This window comes from Balaenoptera borealis (genome assembly GCF_965194805.1).
Source record: "Balaenoptera borealis genome assembly, chromosome: 13".
In the NCBI taxonomy this organism is placed as follows: domain Eukaryota; kingdom Metazoa; phylum Chordata; class Mammalia; order Artiodactyla; family Balaenopteridae; genus Balaenoptera; species Balaenoptera borealis.
Window position 1 is genome coordinate 70,253,228 of NC_138870.1, and position 12,524 is coordinate 70,265,751.

Below are 12,524 nucleotides of genomic sequence, written 5' to 3' on the forward strand. Positions count from 1 at the left end.
TTTTTTTTTTTTTGGCTGTGTTGGGTCTTCTTTTCTGTGCGAGGGCTTTCTCTAGTTGCGGCAAACGGGGGCCACTCTTCATCGCGGTGCGCGGGCCTCTCACTATCGCAGCCTCTCTTGTTGCGGAGCACAGGCTCCAGACGCGCAGGCTCAGTAGTTGTGGCTCACGGGCCTAGTTGCTCCGCGGCATGTGGGATCTTCCCAGACCAGGGCTCGAACCCGTGTCCCCTGCATTGGCAGGCAGATTCTCAACCACTGTGCCACCCGGGAAGCCCTGCTCATGCATTTTTCACTTCTCTATAGGGCTATTTATACTTCATTCATTCATTCCTTACCTATCCCTCAAGTTATGGAGAAGATTTAAAAGGCCCTATGTAATGAAAAGAAATAATACAATGGAATTAGAAGTGGAGAATTATGAAAAAGAAAACATGAACACAAATGGAAAACTGAGACAAAGTAGAAAGACAGGGAACCATGTTTGTGTTTAATTCCTCAATATAGATGAAAACCCTCAAGAAAAATATTATGGAAGCCCATCTCATAATATCTTAATGGTGATAAGGTCAAAATGCAGACTAAATTGGGTTTTCAAGAGCCGAGATGTCTCATCCCAGCTCCATCACCCCCTTCCAATCAATGATGAGCCCTCGGTTTCAGTTTCCTCTCACATAAAAAAATAATCATTGCTTAGTGAAAAGAGCCAAGGTTAAGAATCAGCAGTGTCTAGATCTTTCTCTGCCACCTGACCTTGGAAAATTTATTAAACCTTTCAGATCCTCAACTTTTTCATCTGTTAAATGGAAATCATGTGGAATTTAGACAATATGTGATGCATTTAGTAGAACACGCCATGACATTTGCAAATGTTCTATCACGGTAGCTGTTTAAAAATAGGGTATTGAAGCAAGTGATCTTGAAGGTCTCATATAGTTTCAAATTCAGATTCTTTGAATTAACTCTTTATCATATGAAATTTTAATAACCATTACTCTTTTATCAGTGTTTGCTAGAAAAATTTATCTGTGAATCACACAACCGATTATATTCTTGGCATAACCACTAGGGAACTCAAGAAAAATAAATGCAAACTGACAGCAAAACTGACTATAAACGTTTGTAAATCCTTATAAAAGAACAGGCTGCAGATGAAAAGCTTTCCTTGGTTTCAAATGAAACTAAGGTTGAGACAAAAATTTATAAACCAAAATGCTGCGGTGTAAAGGAAAAGCACATAAGAGCTCTTTAGCTCTTATGGGAGATGCTTTCTCCCATCGTCTGTTTTGCAAAATACAATAATAATCCTAATAAAGAATTAATAGGAAAGCTACTTTGGATCACAAGAAATTATGACAAAAGGATAACTTTTCCAATGAATGTCATTGAAGTTTATAGGAAGAAAAACCAAACACTTTTTCTAGGGGAGATGCTGGTTTGTGGGGGGATGGGCTGAGGAATACTGGTTCAGAGAGAAGGAGTCTGCAATGAATGGTCCTGATAGCTTCTTGGATGCTGCCAGAAGAATAGAAAAAGAATTGAAGATGGAATAAAGACAGGATATACCATGTATTAAAGACCTATTTAGTGATCAAAACAGAAATCAGAAGCTTCACTTTGATTTCTTACTTAAGCCTTACAATATCCTAAAAGGGTAGTTCAGTTCTTTTTAATCTAGTAGGAGGGAATCAAGATTACAAGAATTACAAGGATTGAGTAACTGCCCAGGATTCAACTGCTGGTAGATAAGCGATAAACCATGATTAGAAAATGAGCTTGTCTGACTATAAAACTTATGCCGTTTCCCCTCTGCCAGGCTGAGAGACGGTTTCTCTTGGGAAGCCAGCTGCAAACCTATTTCAGCCAGGCTGGACTACTATTTATCACCACCACAGTAGCTGCCATCCTCATGATTGGGATACAAAGCATGTAGCTGACCAAGCACAGGGAAGAGTGTACATCTGTTCCTTTATCTCCTTGGGAGGTGCCGAGGAGGGAAGCAGCAGTGGTGAAAACCATCTGAGGCAGGGCACAAGGATGCCCGTGGATGGCATCTTACCATTCCTTTCTCTCAACTTCTCTGCAGAGAGGGGAGAGGTTACTGACAATAATAATGTTAAAAATATCTTTACACAAACAGTAGTTTTATCATTCATAGAGAATGTCTGAATATGTATGGAATGTATCCACATTATTATATATATATTTATATATATTATTTAGTACACATTATTTTATTTATATGATATACCTTATTTTATATATGAATATATATAATATATAAATATTCATATATAAAATAATGTGTATATATTATTCATACACATTATTATACACATACGCTATTCTGTTCCTCTTCATGGCCATAATTTGTGGTTATGAAGAGGATATGAAAACAGAGAAATCTGAAGTCTAAAGTGCTAGCAAGTGACAGACACAAACACAAACCCAGGTCACCTAACTACCTTCTGTTACAATCCCAGCACTCGCTAGAAGATGTCTGCCTGTTTTAATATAGCTTGCCAGTTTCACAGGGCAATTGCAAAGCTGACTTCCTATTTGAAATTAAGATTCTTTACTTCCTCAGAAGAAAGCTTCTATATACAAAATATAATGGCATAGTAATGAGCTCCCCTGAGTGTATCAACCCTCTATGCCCACCCTCAAATATTACCCCTCTTTTGCTTCCTGTAGTGTCCAAAGTAAAAATCAACAGGAACAGTAGGTGGCTGGGAGAGCATAGAAGTTGGAAGTTCAAAACAGTTGAATAACATTTAAGAATAAGTCCTTATGAATGGTGAAATCTTGGTTTAGAAATACTTCCTTTTTGGAAGAGATGCTAGGGTGGGGAGAAGGACCCTGTTATTTAGAGACAGACTGGGGACTAGGAACAATCTCTCCTTTTCAGTTTCTTGTCTTTGAAAATGTGTGATCCTGCTAAAATAAATCTCAGCCAATTGAATATCCATTGAACAAAAAACATAGATGACATTTTTTTAGATGAAGCCTCTCTGTTTCGTGCTAATTATATCTGACCACCGATATCTTGAGAGCAGTGCAAGGTATTCATGGGAGGTGGATCAGAAGTTTGCTGTGAGAAATAATTTCTATCCACCTTGTATTTGCTGACAACAGATGAGAACGCAAACACAATAGGAAAATTCCTTTGGGGACTCCTGACCAATCATATAGTAAAATGTGGGATTTGGGTACAATAATTTATTCATCTTTATTTCTTTGTTGAAGAACATTAAACATAAAAAATTGGAACATCAACGCAGTTCATCTTAGATATTCAAAATTATAGAAGTGGAGAAAAGAAAACATCTATGACAATGATTCTGAACTAGCACGGAAACTGAAACATTGCTTGATCTCAAATTACTTCTTTTAAATCAACTTGGGAAATGACATAACCATACTTAATTCCTCCGAGAAGAACTGTTCAGTTCCAACCATCTGCTAAATTAAGCAGCAGTGATTATAATGAACATTTACAACAGACCTGATACAAAAGGGGATAATAACTTTATGCATAAGACAAAGTCCTGGGAGGCTACTGCAATCTCGAAGATGAAGATGGAAATTAGGAGAACAGATTTTACAGTGTACTGGAACTCTAGGAGTGGTGATGGTCAAAGTGCAACATCACATTTCCTTAAATTTTTATTTCATTTTAGGAAAAATGGTCACCAAATTCTATCAAACTACCAGTTTTCCAGATTTTTCTTTTACCACGTCTCATCAGATCACTAGTTTTTCTTTTTCCTGGTGGTAACGGAGATTTTGTTTTCTTGTTTATTGTCCCTTCCTCTGGGCAGGTACAAAAGTTTTCAGCATAACTTCTAACAAATGTAAGAAGACCAAAAAATTAAAATAGCTGGTCTCCTAAGGACCAATAACCCTGAAAGATGTGTCATTAATGAGTCTAGCAGTTTTCTTCTTTGGTCCTTGAGTGGATGTTCAATGTTTCTGCAATTTTCTGGCACTGTTTATTTATGCGTGTGGGTCCACACACATTTTCCATGAAACTAGTTGCCTCAGACTAGTATTATTCAGGTGAAATAGTAATAATAATAATAAGTTTTTCGGCCTTGCCTGCCCTAGAATGTTGCCTATGTTTATTCTTCAACCGGAGAAACTGCTTTCATAGCACAGGATCACATTATTAAATATTAGCAGGGACTCCTCATCAAAAAAGAAAAAAAAAATTTGTATTTGCACGTGGCTCCAAGTTCATGGAAAATAAAATGCCTTAGAAGTTCTCTTCCTTCCAAATGCCAACAGAGCTAATATGATAGGGGCACTAAGGCATCTGGGAGAGAGCTAAGTGATGTTTTAGATTTTCAAAGACATAGTTCTGATTGTGTTGCTGCCTCCATCACCAACAGGATTTGAAAGCTTGAGAACAGGGGAACCTCCGTCTCCTTCCTCACGCACACGCTCACTGCCGTGGAAGATATTATTTATGAGTCTTCACAATAGTCTCACTCATGAAATGCCTTCCCTGAACTTTACAGTCTATGGAACAAAGAGGTCTGGAAATTGATTAAAGGCGCTAATTATTGTAGTTGCATTTAGAGGTGTGATTGACAGGGCAGATCCCAGGGAAAACACAAATAGTCCCTCCTACTCTAGCAACTGCTCATATGTTAATTTACTAGAATTAAACATGTTCAGATTACATAATGCGAATAATATTCAGTTTAGGAATACTAGTGAGGTTAATAAACACAGAGGTCTTAAAGGGCCTTTCTTTTTTTTGTATCACTAATTGTACTTAGCGGAGTCTTTAACAAGGCTTTCTTCCTCTTTCTTAATGCCATTTTGTAGGGATATTGGGATGATTCATTTCAAATAATACTGAACTCTGTGAAACCCAAAGACCCATGAGAAAATGTTTGCCCATCACCCATTCATTTATCCATCCATCCATCCATCCATCCATCCATCCATCCCCTAAACATTTATTCACTCACCATATATTTCTTAAATCACTACCATGTTTCAGGCACATAGTGAGCAAGAAAGATATAGTTTCTGCCTTCATGTGGCTTATATTCAAAATAGAAAAGACAGAATATTGAAAAGAATGATTGATCGGGTATTTTTGACAGACACTGTGTTAGGTTTGGCAAAGAGGCAAAGATTTCCCTCGGATGTCACTCCCAAGGACTTAATATCCTAGGCACATGGCCTCCTAGCCTTTCTAAAGTTTCCCACATTCCAGTAGTGACTCTGAGGCAGAAGTCTTCAGACCCGAGAGACCACATGGGCTAGTCCAGCTTATGTCTCTGTGGTAACCAGGGAGGACAGATGCCCGACTTAATGATGAGCAGGTATGGCAAGAAGAGGGCAGTGCCCAGTGAAAATGCTGGCAGTGTGCCAAAGCCACACAGATGATCGTTATTTTTGCAGAAAGACACAGTATGCCTCACGTGAGAAATGTTAAACTGAATACAATTCCACTTGCTTCAATGGCAGGTGACAAGGATTTTTACCTGCTCTTTCAGTGAGGCTAACTAGAGAAGCAGTGAATGCACATCAGCCAAAGAGGAGGAAATAGGTGACACAGTGATTCTGGATCACCCTCACCTCTAGAGGCCACAGCCATCTGGGGGTTTGGCTTCCTCCCTGGGCCGTCACAAGGAAGTGCTTGTAGGATCCACAAACCTTCTATTCATTTCCCAGGCTGTGGGTTCTCTCCCTGCCTCTCCCACCCTGTGGTTGCAAATGCTGCTCTGGAAGACAGCAATACAATTGCAAGTTAACAGGCATGTACAATCTACTTTACTGTTTGCAGACTAAAATTTGTCTTTCTACCTCAGCCTTCCCAATAGGTGTTCCATGTTGAACTAGCTCTTCAATTTTGAGGCAGTATTTGCACTGTCTTGAAGAAGAACCAGGTTCATAGCCCAGTGCATCTTCTGGAAATGAATGCATTCAATGAATTATTTATCGAGACTCTTGGGTATATTACTGCTGCCTTGACAATAGCTTTAGCTTTTGAGTGAATTATGGGGTCTAGGGTACTGGCCCCAGAGAATGTCTTAGGAGGTCAGGAAAGTAATATGTTTTATAACATCACTAGGGTAACTGCAAGAGGTGTGAGAGAACTGGTGGATTTAAAGAGTTGCTTCTTCAGACAGCTTAAGTTTTCATTTTCTATGCCAGGTTTATGTCAAAAATGATATTTTGGCAGTGAAATAACAGAATAACTAAAGCAACTAGCTAAAATGTGGGAATTCAGTCAATTCAGTGATTTAGGATCAGGTAGACAAAATAACTCATTTTTAAAAAATAATATTTGAAGGGAAAGATATTTCTGGATGTTTTATTCAACTCTGCATGTATACATAGCATAAATACGTATTTTATTAGGATGTAGATAACTTGCAGCAACTGATCAGGTACATACAAAGTTAAAAACAGATGTTTTATTGAAAGCCATAGATTGTTTGCAAACTTGAACACTCTTTGCCTTAGATCTGCCCTTACTTAAAGATCTAACACACTTTATATTTCTGTATTTTAGATAAAACTAAGAGCATAGACCTATGACTTCCAGCTCTGCCACGTCACATAGAATTATGAAAATGTTTCACTTATCTAGTCTTCATTTTGTGATCCAGTGACAAAATAATCAGGTGTTTGTGCGATAGAGCAGCAATAATAAGAGTTCTTTGTTTCTATGATTCTGCCCCTACTCACTCTATGATAAATTGATACCTTCTCACAAGGGCTTGTAAATGTAGAGCTCCTGACTAAGACAGGATATTCTGCCATTCTGGTCACTTCTCTGATCATCCCAATGATGTCCCCTGTCCCTCAAAAGTCTAGTGTTTGGTCCCACATCTGGTTGGTCTTGCTTGTGGCTCAGACCATTGTGTGTCCCATTCTTGTTCCATCCTGCACCAACTCTCACACCCAGATGTGGAAAGTTGACTTAACATCAACCTGAACCACATGTATTCATATGGGCCCCAAGGTCTTGCTGCTTTATGCTGTCAGTATCTCACAGATCTGTGGCAATGTGATTCTCATTTTATTATTATTTTTTAAAATTCCATGCCCCTTGCCCTAGATCTCCACAGCTCTATTGAGGGCTGGGAGCTGATCTGGAGGATTCAGCACACCCTGCCTAACACTGTTTCTCTGACACTTTCATTCTCCTGTGACTATTGCTTGAACATGTATGTGCTTAGCATTGTGCTGGGTGCTGGAAATAGAGTTTTGAGCAAGACAGACACAGTTTCTGTCCTAAGGGGGCTTAGAGTCTAATGGGGGTGATAGGTGCAAACAAGTAAATCAATCAATAAATTATTGTTTAAAGATAGATATTGAAGAAATAATTACAAATGTAAGGGATGTTGCAAAATGGGAAGTAAAGAGTGGTATGAAAGGTTATATTGAGGGGAAATTAAACAACCTCAGAGGGTCAGGAAAGGATTCCTGAGGAAGTAATATTTAGGCTGAGATCTGAGAGCAGAGAAGGAATTAAATAAGTAAGTGGCCGTGGGAAAAATTGGAGGAAAAGCAAGGGTGCCTCAGCCATGTTCAAAAATGATATTCTGGCAGTGAAATAATTAACAGAATAACTAAAACAACTAGCTAAAACGTGAGAATTCAGTATATTCAGTGATTTAGGATCAGGAAAATGTGTGAAGACCCTGCATTCCCAGAGATCAAACCCCATTTGAAGAGGTCAAATGAGAGCACTGTGTTTTCTTTAATGAGGCTGGAAAGACCAATGAAAACCAGATCAAGGGGGGCCTTGTAAGTCACAGGAAAAGGCTTGACTTTTATTCTAAGATAATGAGAAACACTGAAAGCTTGATTAAAAATATTTTAAATTATTAAATATTCTAAAAGGACAAAATAATGTAAAAAAAAATAATACATTAGATACCTCTGTAGTCATCATCGAGCCTAGTATTTTGCATTTGCCTCACAGGGTTTGAAGAAATAAAATATTTCACTTCAGCTAAAATCCCGGACTCATGTCCCTTCTTCCTCCCTATCTTTCCAGATAACGACTATCCTGAAGTTGGAGTATATCAGTCCTATGTAATGATGTAGTATCTAGTGAAGCTCAAAAAGTGCAATCCCCATGACCTTGCAATTTGTCTTTTAGGTATCTATTTTAGAGACCTCACATATATGCACAAGAGACATTTTCAAGAAACTTAATCACAGCATTTTTTATTGCAATGAAAAAGTGGGACTAACATAATAGTCCTCAGTAGAGGGGTAAATAAAGAAACCCTGGTTTAGTCATACAGTGGAATCCTGTTCATGAGTTGAAAAAAAGTGCCTTGGAGTTTATGAATTGTTGAGGATAACATTTAAAAAATAAGATGTTTTGTTAAAAAGGCAAGTTCCAAAGGAATATCTAGTATATAGTTCATGTATAAAAAATTTAAATACATAAATAAAATGGTATCTATTATTTATGGAAGCAAATATATATAGTGAAAATATAAAAAACATTCAAGCTTCTAAGCAGGGAGATATACAGTAGAAATTGCATTTTATAAGCTCAGTCTGGCTACAGTTTTAAGAATGCAATCACAAGGGTATACCAGTAGAGTATATTGCAATATATTACTATATTATAGTCGAGTAGTTGAACAATAACTGGAACTTTGATTAGGGAGCAATGTAGACAGATTCTAGAGCTATTAGAAGGTAGAATTTTTAGGATACGTGTTTGGCTATGAGGGTGTGAAGGGTGGAAAGGAGGCAAGTGACTTATAAGTTTCTGGCTTGAGTAACTTGGTCACTTGTGCTTCTATTTACTGATGCAGGGAACAAGGATTGCATTGACAGCTCTGGGAATGAGCGGAGGAAATAAATCCAGTGTTTGAAAATTGAAGTGGGGTTGCTTTCTTCAACTAGAGAAGTCAGGGATAGATGGGAAATGGACCTGATGGTCAATAGAGAATTCCGAAATGGAGATAAAGTTTGAGCATCCTCAGCATATACTATGGGAGGTCATTCAATTTGTAAGAGTAGGTAGAATTGATTAGACACACGGGATGAGAAGAAAAGATGGCCTAGGACTGAGCCCTGAGAGACATTAAAATGTAGTGCTGTCAATGGAGGCTGAGAGGAAGAGGCCATAGAAATACGGGGGGAAAAGAGATGGGAGAGAATATGGAATCAGAGAAGCCAAGGAAGCAAATTATTTCCAGAAAAAGGAAGCAGCTAACAATTTTGAATGCTGATGATACTTCAAGCAAGAGAAGGGATGAAAAGTTGAATTTTGGGATTTGCTCTGTTGGATTTTGCTCTATAGAAGTCATTAGTGATATAAAAGTGAGCATATTCAGAAGAATGGTTGGGCTGAAAACCATTTGGGGTGGGTTGAGAAGTAAATGGAGGAGTAGAAGTGGAGATAAGCAAGAGGAAGCGACATCTTATATGAGTAGTTTGGGAAGGAAAGGACAACCATGGGTAAGAACTGGGGGACTAGGAAGCTAGGGTGAAAGGAATAATTGTTTTGTTTTTGTACATTTGTTTCTTTAAGATGAGGCAAATTTGAACGTGTTTAAATGCTGCTGGGAAAGATTCAGTAAGGAGGAAGAGACTGAAGATATAGAAAAAGGAGAAGATAACCAATGGGTGAGTTTCCCCAAAGAAGGTGAAATTCAAAGCATTCTACAATGATTTATTGTTGAATTAATTGATGCATGAATAGGAAGAAGGATGTCATTTCTCCAGAAACAGCAGTAAAGCATTAAAAAAAATGGCTGTGGTCATCAATAGGTTTACTGATTTGGGTAGCAGTGAGCTGAGGGTTTTGATACCTGATCGCTTCTGTTATCTCTCTGAGGTGGGAAGTGAAACCATCTGCCGAGAGAAAGGAGAGGGAGGGGTAGGACTTAGAGGTTTTAGGTGAGCAGAGTTTGCAATAGTTGTGGAGTGTTGGAATGAATTCTGGATCAGGAAACAACATAGGATTTCTGTCACTTTTTAGTTCCAAGTTGAGGTTGGAAATTGTGAATTCATGGTGGTGCATTGTCCTTGGACCACACTTGTGTATCTACGCTCTATTCCCTTTGGATTAATTCTTTCACAAGAGTCTCCTCATTTCTTCCTACAGACTCCCCTTCCAGGTGTGCCACACATGTCTGAATTTACAGTCAATATAAGGCATAGGTCAGTTTCAAGGAGCCAATGCTGTTTTCTTAAACTATGTCCAGCATATTTGAAAGAACCTTATACAATGGCAATATTCTAAGGCTTAGCTATCTATAACTGTGTCAGAAGCATTCATGGACTCCCAAATTTGTTGGGTTTTTAAGCCCTGAAGGAAGAATTGGGTATTTAACATTTTAGCTCTCTATAAATGACAATGTGAGAATAAAGAGTTCCATTTTTCACGAACAATTTATATAGTCTGTGACACAGGTTTCATCAACCCTGGACTGGAAATACAGAACCTGTGGTGTGCCTTCTTAAGTGTGGCAATGTTTATGTTATGCAAATTTTTATTGTTGTTGTCATTTGGTCATAGTCTTAGTTTGGGAAAATGTCATAAGTATTCAGAAGTCTGGGAACACTGCAGAATATTCTCATATGGTTACTGTGGTCCGATTGAGTCAGCAGCATATTGACACACATTCACTTTTCCATAGATTCAAAAGAACCAATGTTTTCTTTTTAAAAGTGACCTCATTTTCCATCGTAAACGTCTCTACTCTAAGGCCTGGTGAGAGAATTCCTTGGAAACCAAAGAACATTTAGTCATTTAATGTGTATATGGGTGTTTTTCTCTTTAATTTATGGAGTCCTTTGAGCGAGTAAATTAAAAAGTGGTGTGTTGGTATTCCACAGTTTGTCATTTTTGAGGCGAGTTTATTTCATAAGCAAGTCTATAATTTAAACAGTGTTCATGATCTTCTATGAAACTTTTAGTTATATCTATGCCATGCAAACTGGTTGAACCGTTTTCACACGATTTTGATCAGAAGGGTATAGAGCAGTAGAATGATCACCAGTTGTGGAATAAGAACTCTTGGGTTCCACTTCTAACTCTGCTACTAACAAATATAATCTCGAGTAACTCTTTATCTGAGCTCCAGTTTCCTGACCTGTGAAAAGAGGAGTTTTATTAGGTGATTCTTAAAATATTTTCTAGATCTTAATCTCAGTTTTAGAAGTTGACACAGCTGTTTGGCAGCATGAAAAAAAAAAGGCTAAACATTGTTAATTCTTATATGGTGCAATTAAAAATGTGCATGTTCAAGCCTGGGGTTTAAGTTCATAGGATTTATTCATTCATGCATTTTTTTTTTTTTAAACATCTTTATTGGAGTATAATTGCTTCACAATGGTGTGTTAGTTTGTGCTTTATAACAAAGTGAATCAGCTATACATATACATATATCCCCATATCTCCTCCCTCTTGCGTCTCCCTCCCTCCCACCCCTCTAGGTGGTCACAAAGCACCGAGCTGATCTCCCTGTGCTATGTGGCTGCTTCCCACTAGCTATCTATTTTACATTTGGTAGTGTATATATGTCCATGCCACTCTCTCACTTCGTCCCAGCTTACCCTTCCCCCTCCCCGTGTCCTCAAGTCCATTCTCTACATCTGCGTCTTTATTCCTGTCCTATCCCTAGGTTCTTCATAAACTTTTTTTTTTTTTTAGATTCCATATATCTGTGCTAACATACAGTATTCGTTTTTCTTTCTGACTTACTTCACTCTGTATGACAGACTCTAGGTCCATCCACCTCACTACAAATAACTCAATTTCATTTCTTTTTATGGCTGAGTAATATTCCATTGTATATATGTGCCACATCTTCTTTATCCATTCATCTGTCAATGGACACTTAGATTTCTTCCATGACCTGGCTATTGTAAATAGAGCTGCAATGAACATTGTGGTACATGTCTCTTTTTGCATTACGGTTTTCTCAGGGTATATGCCCAGTAGTGGGATTGCTGGGTCATATGGTAGTTCCATTTTTAGTTTTTTAAGGAACCTCCATACTGTTCTCCATAGTGGCTGTATCAATATACATTCCCACCAACAGTGCAAGAGAGTTCCCTTTTCTCCACACCCTCTCCAGCATTTATTGTTTGTAGATATTTTGATGATGGCCATTCTGACAGTGTGAGGTGATACCTCATTGTAGTTTTGATTTGCATTTCTCTGATGATTGGTGATGTTGAGCATTCTTTCATTCATGTGTATTTTTATTCAATAATGAGCATCAGAAATTTGCTGGACAATGATGAATAAGAAACGTACCCGTCCGCAGGTGGTTCACATTGATGCATGGTACAGATATGTCAGCAGGTTATTGGAACAAATATGATAAGTGATCCTGCTATAATGTCTACATAATGTTCAGAACTTTCAATTCCCATGGATACCACTCTGGTCCAAGCTACCATTATGTCAATACCTCATCTAGACTGTTGTAAGAACCTCCTTATTGCTCTCCTTACTTCCATTCCTGTCCCATTCCAACTTACTCTCAAAAGGCAGCAAAAAGCAACATATTAAAAAT

General features: G+C 38.1%; 1 protein-coding gene across 6 annotated transcripts in view; it reads left to right on the plus strand.

Annotated features, from left to right (window-relative positions):
* Window positions 1–12,524, plus strand: part of TMTC2 (transmembrane O-mannosyltransferase targeting cadherins 2) — an 889,086-nt gene that overhangs the window by 426,385 nt on the left and 450,177 nt on the right. Inside the window, exon 12 of one of the 6 annotated variants that reach the window (XR_014233387.1) lies at window positions 9,527–9,621. The exons of the other annotated variants lie outside the window; for them this stretch is intronic. The gene's annotated coding sequence lies outside the window, so the exon portion shown is untranslated. The remainder of the gene's footprint in view (window positions 1–9,526; window positions 9,622–12,524) is intronic. 6 annotated transcript variants of the gene reach the window in all.